The sequence below is a fragment of the Hippopotamus amphibius genome, chromosome X, assembly GCF_030028045.1.
Source record: "Hippopotamus amphibius kiboko isolate mHipAmp2 chromosome X, mHipAmp2.hap2, whole genome shotgun sequence".
Classification (NCBI taxonomy): domain Eukaryota; kingdom Metazoa; phylum Chordata; class Mammalia; order Artiodactyla; family Hippopotamidae; genus Hippopotamus; species Hippopotamus amphibius.
In genome coordinates, this window is record NC_080203.1 from 110691438 (window position 1) to 110707949 (window position 16512).

The following is a 16512-nucleotide window of genomic DNA, read 5'->3' on the forward strand; positions in this document are numbered from 1 at the left end:
TTTAGTCAGAACCCCTTATTACTATTATCCATGACATTTTATAGTACTTATTGCTAATTTGCATGATGTACTGTCTTTGATTTTTAGCTTCTACACATTGCTGATCTGTGCACTTGTAAATTTATCAATCATCAGCGTGCAGATCTAAGAGTTGGCTATTAAGCATCTTGAGGATCGGTTTCCCACTGCATACTTCATTCCTAGCTAAACTAGACTATCTGGACTTTAAACAAATAGTCAATGATCCTTCATTAAAGACGCCCTGCTCACCCTCTCTGACTCAAATGCCCAGGTCCCTGTGAAATCTGTCACTGCAACTTCCACTCTGTAAGAAGTACAGAAACGATCAATTAAGGGTTGCTGAAACTGATTGAGAAATTAAATGATTTTGCTTTGAGGGCTTTCTCCCTTCCTTGCCAGGAGGACATGCCAGTTTGGTTGATAACCAGAAGGCTGATCTAGACAGTAGTGCCTGGAGTTGGCCACAAATCCTCATCAGCAGAGGATTCAAGAATTCAATCTGTTTCAGCAGCTCACCTCTATCTCTCTTTAACAGAAAACACAGTCAGTGCAAATGGACGATGCATCCCAGCTCAGAAAAACAGGGATGAGTTTTAAGAGTCCTGGTTTGGAAGACCAGCCTCGCATAGGATCAATAGCTTTTGTTTATAACTAACTGAATGCATTATTCATTCATCTTCATTAATATTTAACAAAGGGATGGCAAGGAAGGGGAAAGGAAAGTTGGGGTAATAAATATGAGATAAATCACTTTGAAATTCTTCTCAAAGATTTGGCATCACTCTGATTGACCTTAAATACTTGTATTTCTTGCCTAAAGTGATCTTAACAAATTTTTATTCTCCTACCAGTTAAATAAGTAGATTATTCACTAAATGTTGGCAAAGCAGTTCACCATTAATAGGTCGAAGTGCCACATTTCCTAGGCTCTGGTTCTCAGGTGATTTCAGTGAACTTCAAAAGCAATTATGACATCAAAATAATCAGTTTATTCCATAAATTAAACTCAGTTTATAAAAGCTTGTGATTGTATAGTTGCAAGCAGACAATTCAACAGTTACAGAAAGCAGCTGAGAAAAATGTTCCCTGTTCAAACACATCCCACACTAATTTATAATAAAAGAAAATATCTGTAAAGAAAGATAATAAAATCCATATGTACGACATTTGTTCTGAAATATAAATGGTTGTGTGGTTCTCCACCCCAGCCCACCACCCACCCCATGGCATAATGTTACAACCTTAAGATCTTCTCATAGTATCCTCATGGGACAAGTCCAAGTTAGCAGAGGAATCATAGCATGTTCAAGTCAGAGAAAATAATAAGCTTATTAAGTGCTTTGATTTTTAATTGTGTTCCCTAAAGCCCTATGGTTTCCACAGTGCCCCTCTGGGCAGGTGAAATGCAGATACAGATAAGAGGTGGACCGAGGGGCTTGACTCCATACCTTGTTGTACTGCCTAACCCTCTCTTGACACAGGTAGCTCTGCTTTTATTTATCTTATACATCAGTATTTCATCCAAGATTTTAACCCCCCAAACGCAATTCAACTCAATTGATGCATATTGGACACTATAATGTGCTAGGCCTTGCGATAGTGGCTTTGGAATATCTTTGCTTTCTGCCTTTACATCTTACAGTAATCTGAAGTTAATAAATAATGGCAATAGTGAAAAATTCTGGGCTGACTCAACTCCCTAGTTTTATTTACTTTTTTTACATTTTTTTCTTTTTTTTAAATTGAAATATAGTTGATTTACAATGTTGTGCCAATCTCTGCTATGCAAACTGACTCAGTTATACACATAAATACACTCTTTTTTAAAATATTCTTTTCCACTATGGTTTATCACAGGATATTGAGAACAGTTCCCTGTGCTATACATTAGAACCTTGTTGTTTATCCATTCTAAATGTAACAGTTTGCATCTATAACCCCAAACTCCCAGTCCATCTGTCTCCCTCCCCCCACCTTGGCAACCACAAGTCTGTTCTCTGTACCTACGAATCTGTTTTGGTTTTGTAGACAGATTCATTCGTACCATATTTTAGATTCCACATATAAGTGATATCATATGGTATTTGTCTTTCTCTCTCTGACTTACTTCACTTAATATGATCATCTCTAGTTGCATCCATGTTGCTGCAAATGGCATTATTTCATTCTTTTTTGTGGCTGATCAGTATCCCATTGTACATATGTCAATGGACATATGGGTTGTTTCCATGTCTTGGCTATTGTGAATAGTGCTATGATGAACGTAGGGGTGCATGTATCTTTTTAACTATTAGAGAAATGCAAATCAAAGCAACAATGAGGTACCACCTCACACCGGTCAGAATGGCCATCGTTAAAAAGTCTATAAATAACAAATGCTGGAGTGGGCATGGAGAAAAGGGAATCCTCCCACACTGTTGGTGGGAATGTAAGTTGGTATAGCCACTATGGAAAACAGTATGGAGGTTCTTCAGTGAACTAAAAATAGAATTACCATATGATCCAGCCAACCCACTCCTGGGCATATACCTGAAAAAAAACTATAATTCAACTCCCTTGTTTTAGAGATGAAGGATCTGAGGTGTAAAAAGCAAAACTGGTTTGCCAAAGGTAACAGAGTAAATTCAAGCTAGAGTCCTTGCTAGATCTTTGCCTCCCATTCTTTGTTACCAGCTCCTTGAAAATTCTGTCAAGCAACTATTAGCCCTGTGCAATGTTTCCCCTCAAGGCGTGAGCAATATGTTCGGAGAGCAAAAACATGCAAATAAGTGACCATGACCTACAGTGGAGCACTTGTACTGTGCAATCTGTCATCTCTAAGTTTTGATATTATGCTATAAAGGGATATTGTTTCCGCATGTTTCTTGTATGATTCACTTGTCTTTGATAAAAGTGAATTGAAACTATCAAAGAGCACAACAGCTGACTACAGATTTGACACATGACTGTGAAATGGGGTGACCATTAAAGCTAAGATATAGTTCCACAGTCATTTGAGGGTGACCAATTGTGCTGCCACAGAGAAAATACATGTGCTGAATTATCCATTATTTGAATGTTTCTGTCACTTTATGGTGTTTAATAAATATTAGTTGAGTCGAATTGACAGAAAACAAAACTGAGAAACAAATGCAGGAATGATAATGAGGAAGCAAAATGAACACACACACACACAAGCACATGGGCAAAGGCAGGACTGGAAGGAAACTCAAACAAAGTAGTTACAATAAAAAACAAAGTAATAAGCATTAGACCATGACAAGACCAACTAACACTTTATTGTCAAGAAAACAACTTGCCTTTTGGAACACCTTCTTTCCTTCCTCCCCCCCCCACCCCCCCCACCCCCCTCCCCCCGCCACACACACTCACTAAGCTGAAATCATTGAAAAAATAAAGTGAGTCTGACAGTGGTGACATGAAGCACAGGTTGATTTTAAATCCTAATCACATTTTATCTACCAAAAAAAATACATAGCAATTATAGTAGAGATGTTTCTCTGGCTACTTATGCATGGAAATATTTCTATGAATCCATCAACAAAAATATTTTGAAGCCCTCATTTTATTCTTCAGAACATCCCATTGACAACATTAAAGATAACATAGTTATTTTAAAATAAAAAGTTTTTTACAGAGTTATTAATGTGTCGTGATTGGCAAAACCACTCTTCACAGTAGAAGGAAAAATTTAAAGGACATTTGTTTTGCTTAGCAGCTGCTAGCTAGAGAAACATCTGGAAGTTGGTATACCACAAAGTTGTGTATAGGAATAATTCCTATGTTAACATTCCCTAAATAATAACGTTCCCTTTTCTTCCCCAGGCCATGTACACTTAGGTTATGGAATAGTTAAAAATAGGATCCCATTTTCCAAAGCAAAAGTGACAAGAGACCGGAGACCAGGGTAATGAGGCCAGTATTCTCAATTTTTTCTAATGTTCTCAAAGAGAAGAGAAATATGAGATATTTAGGATGTGTACATTTGTTCTGACATTCCTCTAAAATTTAATTTTAGTCCCTCAAATACCATTGAGAATAATCAATACTTCTTGGATACTTAAAATTGTCCAACCACAAAATTTGTTCTTTCAAAATCACAGATACTTTTCAAAATGTATTTTAAGTAGTGCCCTCTCTGCTTTGTTTCTTAGAAGCATTATGGCGAGGTAAGAAAGATAATACATGTAGTTTTCAGGGACACATGGGTCTGATAACTTGACTCTGCCTGGCTGGTTTGGCAAGTTGGAGAAATTATTTAAACTCTATAAGTTTCTGTCTCCTTATATATAAAATGTGGTATTTCCCCCTTATGGCTTGGTGTGACGATTAAATAGGATAACAGATTAAATGCCTGGATATATTCGATGGAAAATACATCTGTTCTAATGATATCCAACAAAGTTTGGGACAATAGCATTTAGCATTCTTTGTAGCCTGAGAAGAAAAATATTACTGTTTGAAAATAACGAACTGGATATTTAGATAGGGGTCCAAAAGGCATTTAGATCCTGAATTTAAGAATCATTAATATTTCCTACATTAGTTTCCATAGTAGGAGAACTGGCCCATCTTCAAAAACACAGTTCAACACAAGCATTTTGAAGACTTTGAGATATGCAAGCAATGTACTGGGATTGTAAAGGACTCAAAAAAAGGGAAACAAAACACAGCTTTTAACCCTCACAGAGCTTACAACCTAGATACATAATTAAACTATAACTCCATGACTCAATTTCAAGAGACTTTATGAAGTACTTGGAAATAATAAGTACTATATTAGAAATAAAAAGACCAATAAGGCATGGAGTTATACTTAAGAACGTATGAGATGAGAACACATACATGATGCATTGTGATGAGTGCTATACTCAGAGGTAATTTCTTTATGACCCTATTTAAATCTACCAACTAAATCCGGTCACAAAACGATACAGATTCATTCAGCTGACAATAAAGCATGCTCTGTGGCAATCCCAGCAACATGCACCATTTTACAATGGAGTTCACTTGTTTGTTTTGTTGTCTGCATGTACTTTTTTTTTTTTTAACTTAAAAGATGCAACAAATAACTGCCTATTTTCCAAGCAGGTCAACGGAATGTGAATTACTCATAGAATTTAATGACTCAAAATGGGATTTCAGTTCTGCTTTCTTTGGTCTGGAATGTTTTAACATTAGTTCTTAAGAGTGGAGCACAGCACTTGTGAGAAATACAGCAAGTAGACAAAATCTCATGTTCCTTGGGAGAAAGAAAAGGAATGAACGGGAGAAAATATCAGTGTTTACTAGGTGAAGCCATCTGGGGGAAGAGAGGTGCTTTACTTTTCACTTATCTCTAATGCATTGGGATTGGCAAAATTTCTCCTTTCTGTTGCAAACAATTATGGTAACTCCCAGTGGAGCCAAGGAGCCTCAGAAGCCTCAAAGGAGTGGCAAAGCAACTGAGCAGAGAGCACAGGGAGAGCAGTTTATGAACAAACTAACACCATGTACATAATAACCTTGACCTTAGAGTCACGTCAAAGTGATAAAGCAAATACTCCCAAGGATGTAACTCTTAATATAACCTATCAGAATGCATGTATTCAGGAAAATCAAAAATCAATTTGACTTGCTTTGTTACTTAATATTTTATTCATACCGTTTCATAAGTGGTTTATAATGTAAATTTTAAAATATGCTCATTCATTCATTCAACAAACTTTTTTAAAACGTCTCCACTTTGCCAGGAATTTTTCTAGTTACTAGAGGGTGTAACAGTGAACCAGAGAGACACAACTCCTGCTCTCATGGAGTGTGCATTCCAGAGAGGGAGATGGAAAATACACATGTAAACGAATATACGCATAACATAATATCAGGTAGTTCTAAGTACTATAGGAAATAAAGCAGCTAAAGACAGAGTAATGCAGGTGCTATTTTAGAGGAATGTCAGGAAAGTTTGCTTTAAAGATCATTTGAAACACATCTGTGTGAAAGGAGGAAACTAGCCATGGAGATACCTGGAGGAAGATTATGGCAGGCAGAGGGAAGAGCAAGTGCAAAGGCCATGAAATGGGAGTGCACTTGGCATGTTTGAGGGGTGGCACAGATCATTATAGCTATCTTGACAAAAGGAAAGAGTGGTAATGAGTTCAGAGATAATCATGGGCTAATTCACACACGTCCTTGTAGAACGTGGACAAGACTTGGGTTTTATTCCAAACATAATGAGAATGCCCTGGAAATTTGTGGAGAGAGCTTCTGGTACCATTTACATGCCAAACGTATCACTCTGGCACCTTGGTGTTCAAGTCTAGGAGGATGGAGTAGTGTGGAGGCAGAAGGCAGAGTGGAGGCAGGAAGGCCAGTAAGGAGGGTATTGAAGCAGTACACTGAATGGTGATGATACATTGGTGCTGCTGGTGCAAATGGCAGGGTTTTTTTCCTTTAAATACCTATTTGGTAGGTAGAAGAAAATTTACTGATGGATTTGATATGGAATGTATATGAAAATCTAGGGGTTGAAGGGGATCCCCAGTCACGCGCTTGAACAAACACATGAAGGGCAGTGCTATTTAATGATATGGGGGGCAGTACAAGAGGGACAGTTTTATAGGACGGTAGGAATCAAAATGCACATTTTTATAAGTCAATTCAGTCATCTCCCATTATCCATGGAGGCTAGAGAATTTTACTATTGATCAATGATTTATATTTTGAAAAACCAAGCCACTGGCTGACGACTCATCTTCTCCTTCTGGTCCCCCAGAGGACTGAGAAAATGGTGTAAAAAGTTTCATGCTTCAGGCTAATGTCATATCATTTATCATGAGATAAACTTTGGCTAACCTCTACTACCCCTTGCTTTAACACCATTCATAAAAAAATGTACACCACCAAACTTATTTTTGACTAATAGAATCAGGACCATGCTTAGCCAAGATGCTAAGAACAACTCTCTAGTATTCCCTTGGTTCAATGATATGTGGCATATACTGAATCAGCAAATTTAATATCATCATATATAATTTAGTTTTTTCTTATTTAAAAATATTAATTGTAAAGCACTAACAAAGACATCATGGAATTTATATTTCATCACTTTCCATTATCTTGATAAACCTCCCGGGTAACATAAACAATGAAAAGATTATATTCACTCAATAATTACTTGTAAAATAGAGTCACTTAAGAATATCATAGGAAAAGTTAACTAACGTGGAGCTAATGTTAGGGCTCAGGTTTTCTATTCACTTGCCACCTTCTACAGATGTCTCTCAAGCCCCAGCTTCCCAGCTTCCATTATCTGCAGCCCTGCTTGCTGTACTCAGATTCCTGGTTGATTCTAGAACTCATTCAGTCACCCACTACACCCTGATTCTGACCTAATGAGCTGAGAAGGATATGGAGGGCAAGCAAAAGAAAGCATAGGTAGACAGAATAAATAAAGGTGGTTTAATAGTTTTAATTCTTATTTTTAAAACAACTGCTGCAGTGAATTTTGCATAACTATTGTGGGGATAAATTCTAACTGACTGCATGATTGATTTCAACCATCTTATATAAATGCGCGTGTAGTCAAAGCTAAAGCAAATAAATGGTGAGAAAAAGGAAACAATACATAATTATCTGCAGAAATTACGATGAACCCTAGGAAAAGAATGCTGATTGATATAATAGCTATAATCAAGTAGGTGAGCATGGCAACTACTGTTTTCACTTCTATTGACAGGGAAGGAAGGAATTAACAGTCACCAATTAGCTTCTAGGGACAATAGTGAATTCCAAAAAATTATATGTCCTGTGAGGGAAAGTATTTCTTCCCTAGCAATGAGAAAATAAGCAAAATTATCATAGCATATCAGGTTTTTTTCTTTTTATATTAGTAGATTAAAGGCCCTTAAGAAATGAAAATGATAAATCCCAGGCTGTCTGGAAGTGCTTCTAAGGGAAACTGTGGAATACACAAAAGGTACCATGTTACTACTGAAAGTCAGAAAATATTTTATTCTCCACTTGGCTTGGAATATCACAGTAAGACATCACATTTCCATACTATAGTGTAATGTAACATCCTTACAAATTATATCGGGTTGGTTTATTTATACTATACTTCAATGCAGAGGATATTCACACCTCTTGGCTTTTTCTTCATGTTATAGTATCTTGCACGATTACTCACTGGTATGGCTCTCTGACAGTGGTTTTCAACTGGGGTTGTCACAACTGGCAAGGGGGGTACTATTTGACAAGGGATGTCTTTCTAGTAGACAGAAAGCTATTAAAAACATTAGGATTGATGAAACACGATGGAGAAGCTATAGTCTTGGCTACCATAGAGTGGACCACAGCAAACAAGAAAGCCATGAAGGGTGTATGAAATTCTGCATAGGCTTAGCATCCAGAAAGGTCACGCATGTCTGACAGGGTACAAGGGAGAGACAGGAGGCCAAAATGAGAATTAATTTGAGAGTCCATATAAAGAATGAGTAACCTTCTCTTCCTCCTTCCAAACCCTTACAGCAAGAATGACCACCACCAAGGCCTCTTGCCCCTACCCAAACAACTGAAAAATAAGAGGTTCTTCTCTAAAGACATAGAATAAACTATCTAATGCAGAATAGTGGAGCCATTCCAGAACTGCAGAAATAATTCTAACCTATTATAAATCATTTTGGTGATGAAATATTACAGAATCATTTCACAGCAAAAGCTTCCTAATACTGTCCTATCATACTTCACTTAATTTGGAAGTTGTTTGCAATCACTTAGCACATATTTACCAAAAGAAGGTAGCTTAAAAATATATATGTGTATACACATATACATGTACATTTTTTTTGCTAAGTGGCAGTAAATATTCAAGGGATCCTGCCAGGGATTAAAAGCAAAGTAGCCCATGTAATACATCAATTTATCATTAAAAGTTAAATAGCATACTTTGTTTAATTTCATTCACAAACTATTAAATTGACAAGTAAGCTGGAACTCTCAGCATAAATTTAAGGCTTTTAAGACATAAGAACATAAATATAAGATTGCAAATAAGCATATGGGTAGGAAAAATTAACACGTATTTTGGGGTGTGCAGTTATATTATTTCATTCAATCATCCATTTGCTACAATGGAAAAATCTAGAAAATTCTCCTCAAACAGCCAGTGAGGATAGACACCAAGATCTGAACCTATGTCATTAGATTTTAATGGTCACTTGCTTTCCATTTCTGTAGTCTGTTTTCCAACATTTGTGATTCCTAATGTAGTTTCTATCAGACACGTTATTTTTTTTTCCTGGAGTTTGTAATGATATGGGGAAGACATGGGGGAAAACATTTTGATAGATTTTGGAAACAGAGAGATGGAAAGGCCTGTGTTAGGACTAAAATATATTTTACAATCATGATGCTTTTATTGTAGAATCTGAATAAGCCTAACACTGATTTCTTAAGATTAGAAGGGAGGATTACATCCGTCACTGGCTCTCATAAGCTGAACCCTTTAATGATTACTGAACTTGATGATGACATACAATTTGAGGCTCTCATTATGACAGTGGACCAAAAAAAGGGGAAGCATTCTAGAAATCTCATTAAAATTGTTATCAAAGAGAAAATGAATCTTAATAAGCATATTCTCCATTGAAATCCAAGGTTCATAAATATGGACTAAGAATTTAAAAATTTTGTAGTAATTACATAAAATATTAGAGACTTCCTTTAGAGTGACATTTTATAACCACCCATATCCTGTAAAAAATAACGTCACTTTTGCCTAAAATGTGGAAACATAAATTAAACAATTTTACTATTACTGAACTGCATTCTTCTTGAATTAAATTTCATTTCGTGGTCAGCTTCTTATGGGACAGTAACAGTAGATTTGTCAAATATTGATATATTCAACTTCTGTATTTGCTTTAACTCTCTTGACCTCTGGCAATGATAAGGTTGCACTGGGAGGTAGCACAGGTTCCTCTGATAGTCTATGAATCCAATCCAATTTCTGTACAGTTGGAATCCCAAAATTCCAATATAATAGAAATATAAATACTGTATACTATGTTGCAGGCTGATTGTGATATTTAATGACATGACTGCTTAAAGAAATACGCCTACAAAAAATTAGCCTCTCTCCTTCCCTCCCTTTCTTTCTTTTTCTTCCCTTCTTTCTTCCCTTCTCTCTCCCCCTCTCCTTTCATATCATACTTCCTTCCTTCCCAAGAAATCCATCTGGAAAGCAGACTGAAGGAAAAGCATGTTGTTTTCTCTATTCTGGTTACAGTGAAAAAAAAAAAACTTAAATTTCCATTCATTCATTTATTCCCGCTATAACTTACTTTGTTACATAATCACTACTTTTCCCTGCTTAGATTGTTATCATTCATTCAAGTAACACTGTTGGGAATTATCTTTTTTGTAGAAATCATTTTATAAAAATGGTGATTTATCAAATAATAACCTCCTACTCCTACCTAAAAGGATTTTAAGCAGCTTCAACAAAGTCTAAACGCTTACTAAAGAGTTCCTATGGCAGTTTTCCATTGTTTCATAAAAGGAAAGTCTATCACAAGTCATTAAAAACATGATTACCACCAGAAAAAAAATTTAAGAAAGAAAAGCATGCCTATGAGCAATAAGATCAGGCACTCTTTAAATAAAACTTGCTATTCAAATCTAATTATGCTGTAAATGCTGTTATATTACTTTTGCTATCAGTGCATAGCCAAGAGTTACTTGGCAACAAATGGGGGTTAGTCATTTTAAGAATTTTCTTTTCAGCAGTGCAGGAACAAACTGCAAATTTGTTCTTAGTTGCATTGAACACCACTCATATCCTCAAAAGAAAACAAAACGAGTACCAAAACAAAAGCCTGTTACAAACAACAACACCCACAAGATGTTGATAATTATTGTAACTGAGTGATGGGTACATGGAATTTCATTATGCTCCTCTATTTTTGTGTCTATTATGTTTGAAATTATCCAAAATAAAAATAGTTTTTTAAAAATATCACGGATATGAAAACTTTAGGGTTTGGTAAAATTTTTTGTATGTTAGAAATAGTATGAATATGTGCATATATCTACATATGTCCATATAGTGAAGTATAAATTACCAATTTTGAGCCAAGTTTATAATAAGCAATGAAATGAAATTGAATTGCATCTATGCCAGCTCAAAGCAATACCACAGCTCTATTTGCTCAGCAAAATTTGTTTCTATACGTCTTCACGTTTCTTTGTTTTTTAATTTTTTTTATTTTTTAAGCTCTTTATTGGAATATAATTGCTTTACACTGTTGTGCCAGTTTTTGAGGTACACCAAAGTGACTCAGCTGTATTTATACTTATATCCGCATATCCCCTCCCTCTGGCAACTCCCTCCTACCCTCCCTGTCCTGGCCCTCTAAGGCATCACCCATCCTCCAGTTGATCTCCCTTTGTTATACAGCAACTTCCCACTAGCTATCTATTTTACAGTTGGTAGTGTATATATAGACATATATACATTTCTTTGTTTATAATAAATATAGCAAAGGCATTTTACTTTAGGAAAAAACCACTAATACAATTTATCAGCTAAACATTACTGAGTTACAAATTACCCTAAATATTAGTAGCTTAAACTAGGGGCTATTTATTATTTTTCGTGAGTCTACGAGACACGTGGGAAGCTCAGTGGATCTGGCCCAGGCTGGAGCGGTCTTTGCTCAGCTCAGTTATGTGTCTGTGGTCAATTCTTGGTCAAACACGTGGCTTTGCTCCTATGGGCTGGGCTTGCTTACATTTCTTAGATACTTTAGCAAGCTAAGACTTTTATTCAATAATTGATATGGGATCAATAGAGGTCTGTAATGAGGGAGTGATCCTCCTTACAAGTAACGTGTAAGGAACGTGATCCCATGCGAATTTTTGATGTTCCTTTAGTCTAGAACTAGCCTCAGGCTGCTCTGCATCAAGCACACTGAACATGCTACCATTTTTCCAGTTCACCATTCTCTCGGATTCTTTTGGAATGTGCCTCCTATGCTCATTCTGGAATGCCATATTGCTCCTACTTAAATCCTAACCCACCTCCCATAACTACCACAGATATCCATTCTCAGGCTAAAGTTTCCCGACTCCAGATGGGGCCCCCAAATTTTTCCTTCTACACATCTGACTTCCTCTTGAAAGTATAAACTCCCTGAAAGAGGGATTATGGTGGTTAAAAAACCTTTTTTTTAACTTTCATGTCCCTGATGTTTTTAGTGTTTTCTATAACAGGTAGAATATAGTAGATGCTTAAAAAATTTTTGTAGAATGACTGGTCAAGGAAAAATTTAACTGTATTTCATGCATTCTATTTGAAAAGGCAGTAATTGTATGCTCCTTTTTTCTGAAGATTTACATTAAAAACTGTTCATTAAAAATACATTTTCGATGGCTGAGACAAGCTTGACTTAGTTTAGAAAACTTACTCATCTAGAAAATACACTACACGAATCCAGAAAATGACTATGAATACCCTTTAAAAATAAATAAAAATAATAAGTAGCAACTATTTGTATAGCTATATGAGCAATATGTCATCCTTCTTTTGAGTGATTTATGACCAGGAGTTAGTATACTCAGCCATGTTTCTCATCTCTGCGGAATGAATTTTAATTTTATGATGTCTCTTTTTGTCCATTTATAATGTAAAGATGAAGATAATCACTCACTCAACAGCATGTAACAACTGCCAGTGACTGGCCTAGCATCTGGGTTGGTGCCATAGGGCAAGGCCAAATAAGTGCAGAACAAGATGCATGCAAGTAATCTACACTCTGGTTGAAGACCAATAACACAACCACAAATGAAAGATCCTATTTAATAAAAAGATGAACTCTGTACTCCTGGCTATGGGTGACATCATAGTTCTAAGTTAAGGGATGGAAAAGACAGGATATTAATCAGAGAGAGATTCATGGATGAGGAACCTGTAATAGGTAGAGTAGATAACTGTACATGAACTAGACTACCCAGAAAGACCAAGACCTTCCCTGTCCACCATGCTCTCTCTCACTCACTTGGCAAATAATTGGTTTTCTGTTGGTATGAGCATGTACCATGAGGTAGGAAGTAAGATGACGGTACCATTCAAACGAGAAATGGAAATCAAGAAGCCAAGCAAGGAAGCCATAAAGTGTGTTCCAAGTGAGTACAAGGTTAATAGTTAATAGATCTCTTTATTAGATTCCTTTAATAGACCTCTTTGCATCCTGGATCTGCAATGGAAAAGTCAAAGGCTTTATTTAGAGTCAGAAAGTCCTAGGTTCAAACCTTGGCTTTGCTCCATTATAAAATTTTTATGAAAATTGCTTCACATGTTTGAAACTCAGTTTCCTCATCTATAAGGTAGATATAAAATACATGTCTTGAAGAAATTCATCTTTTAAAGGTCTGTCGTGAAGTTTAAATGAGCTACCTCATAAGAGTAGCTGATATCAGGCCTGGCACAGAAAATGTGCTTCATAAATGTTAGTGTGCATCAACACTAATATTAGGGATTCGAGGGCCTCTGGAAGTGAGGATAAAATGTACACGAGAAGAGAGGAGGAGCGGGTCATTCCAAAAAGAGGGAGCAGCATCAATGAAGAAATAGAGCTGGACTCGATACATCACATAAGCAGAGAGGTTAGTGAGGCAGTGGGACACACTGGATCAGAGTCATTTTCAGAAATATGGTCAAACAGGCACCTCCAAGAACATTTTATTGAAGAATTAACAAATATAGGAATCATGAGGTGAAGGCCAAATATTAATCATCTACTAGGATTAATTTATAAATAAATAATAGATTCTGTAACCTGTTTTTCCTCATTATAAATTTTGATCCATAAATCTACATATTCCAGAATGCTCTTGCTTGGATTAAATAATGCTTCAAAGACAATGGTTGCAAGCAATAGCTAATTCCATACTGATTAACCTAGCAAAAAGCACTGCAAACACAGAGCACTGGCCTCATCAATGACTGTCAGATCATTTAAGATGGGGAGGTGAATGGTAAACACCACATGGTCTGTAGGACCTAAAGGCAAATTATTAGACTGCCCCAGGCCCCATTAGAAGAACAATGTAAATGCCACAACTGACCTGAACTCAATAAGATAAGGCCTGCAGGTGTGACTTTGAAGCCACTTTCAGGCAATGACACTATTGTTTGGCATATCATCAAAGAAAAAGAAGACAACAGGAGAACACAGCTAGACTCAGCCAGCAAACATCCAAGTATGGTAGACACATTAAAAGATTAGGTTTGCTTTGATGCTTGTATTCTCAAGTCAGTGCTCTATTAATTTCATTTCTGCCTGCTGGTCCTACAATGGGTTGTTAACACTTCAAATTAATATGTGCTGTGCTTGATAAATTGCTAAATTGTGCTTATTTTTCATCTTTGGCTCCTAAAAGATTATATAGTTTAGAGTTTATATTCAAGCTGCACTATCCAATATGGTAACCACTAGCTTAAGTCACTAGCCACATTTCAAGAGCTCAGTAACCACGTGTGTCTTGTGGTTACCTTATTGGACGGGCAGATCTGGAAGATTTCTGTTATTGTAGAAAGTTCTTTTAGGCAGTGATGGACTAGAATTACTCTCAATCTTTCTCATGCCACGACACATTTGGAAATTATTTTTGTAGGGCACCCTGGAGTAAACAATCTTATGATCAGAAGTGATTAGTCTAGGGCTCCAGCTGCCCTGAAGAGCTTAGAGGAGTTGGTATGTTAACACATCTGAAATCCATCTGGGGTACAGTCATGTATCACCACACACCAGTTGAAAATCTGTGCCTTAGTTTATATCCAGTCCCACACGATCAGAGAAGTACAGTGTCTTGTCCACTTGAAAAACAATTACTAATCAGGTTTGTATTTCTAATTAAAAAGACAGGTAATCATAATGTCAAAGATATTTGAAAAAGGCTAAAACCCAAGCTGACAGATATCATTGACTGTGAAGGCTTTTGCTAAGTGTTATGACAAACACTGATGTTGAATTTCATGGTTCCTGCACCCCCAAAGAACTAGCAAACTCACTGGTAATGTAAATCATAAAACGGAACGTTCAAATCTTAGGACAAGTTTTCAAGACAAAAGAAGAGTAGGAAGTCTTCTTTCTCATTAAAACAAAAAGACAAGGAGGGAGAGGAAAGGTGAGTTGCTTGTTGTGGACACAGAAGATGAAGTGCAGACACCATGGTTATTTGAGAAGTGGATGGAAACAAATGGCAAGTCTAGGAAATTGTTAGTACTGAAGTGTTTGTGAACTTCCAAGTTTTTCCCCAAGATACAGGAAGTGTCTTTTCTTTATAATGATTTTAAGTCATTGGAAAAACCTTTGTTATCCAAGCATTATCTGGTAATGCTTGGATCTAGTACTCTGGTACTAAGTGCTAGGCAATCCAAGGAATGCAAGATGCAGCAAGACCTGCTTTTCACAGCCCCAGTTTCCAGAAGCATGGACTAGTCAAGTCAGAGATGGAGAAATGAGCTCCGTGAGGTCTTGGATTTGAATGGACTTTCCTACAGAAGAGCTAAAGATATCGCAGAGCTATTCTCAAGATAGATCAGTTACTCTAAGTACTAGTTTACAGCTGATGGAGATGGAGAAGGAAGAGTCCGATGGGTGTGCTTTGCGCACATACTCACTGAAGACCTCTGGGCACCAGGCACTGTTCTTAGGCTGGAGAATTAGCAGTGAACAAAATAAAGCCTGCGTGCAGCAGGGAAAGACACGGGGATTATAGAGGCAAATAAGAAAATATAGCAAGGAAAGAGAATTGAGAGCAGTGCTCTATTTTATAAAGCCTTGTGAGGGAAGATCTTACTGATAAAAAGACATTTGAATGGAAACCTAAAGGAAGTGAGGATACAGGCCATGTAAATATCTAGGAGAAGAGCATTCTAGGCAAAGAGAAGAGCAATTTCAAAAACACTTAGGTGGGACCATGCCTAGAATATGTGAGGAGTAGTGAAGAGGCCACTGTATACACAGGCAAATGAGTTGAGGAAATGAGCTAAGGAAAGAGCAGAAGGGTATGAAGTTAGAGAAATATACCAGAGAGCCAGATCACTTATGGCTTTGCATGTCTGGTTTGGTTCTAGGGACTGAAAGTTACTGGTGATTTCTGAGCAGAGAACATGATCAAACTTGTGTTTTAGGATTGACTGTTGTGGCAGTGGGAACATCCACTATTGGGATCGGGAAGCAGGCTGACATGTTAGGAGGCAACCACAATAGTCCAGATGAGATTTGTTGGTCTGGGTTAAGGCAGCAGTGGTGGGGGCAGAGAAGTGTTCATGGACTGACTCTACTTTCACGGTAGATCCTTGGAATGCGGGACGGGAGGTAAAGGGGGAGGGGAGACAAGTCTGATTGCAAGGCACTGGCTGGAGTAACTCCAAAAAAGGAGTTGCCATTTACTGCTGTGGGAAGACGGTGGGAGGAGCAATTGGGGCTGCATATGGGTGGACAG

General features: G+C 37.0%; 1 protein-coding gene across 1 annotated transcript in view; it reads right to left on the minus strand.

Annotated features, from left to right (window-relative positions):
* IL1RAPL1 (interleukin 1 receptor accessory protein like 1) overlaps positions 1–16512 on the minus strand; it is a 626403-nt gene that overhangs the window by 283790 nt on the left and 326101 nt on the right. The window lies entirely within an intron of this gene.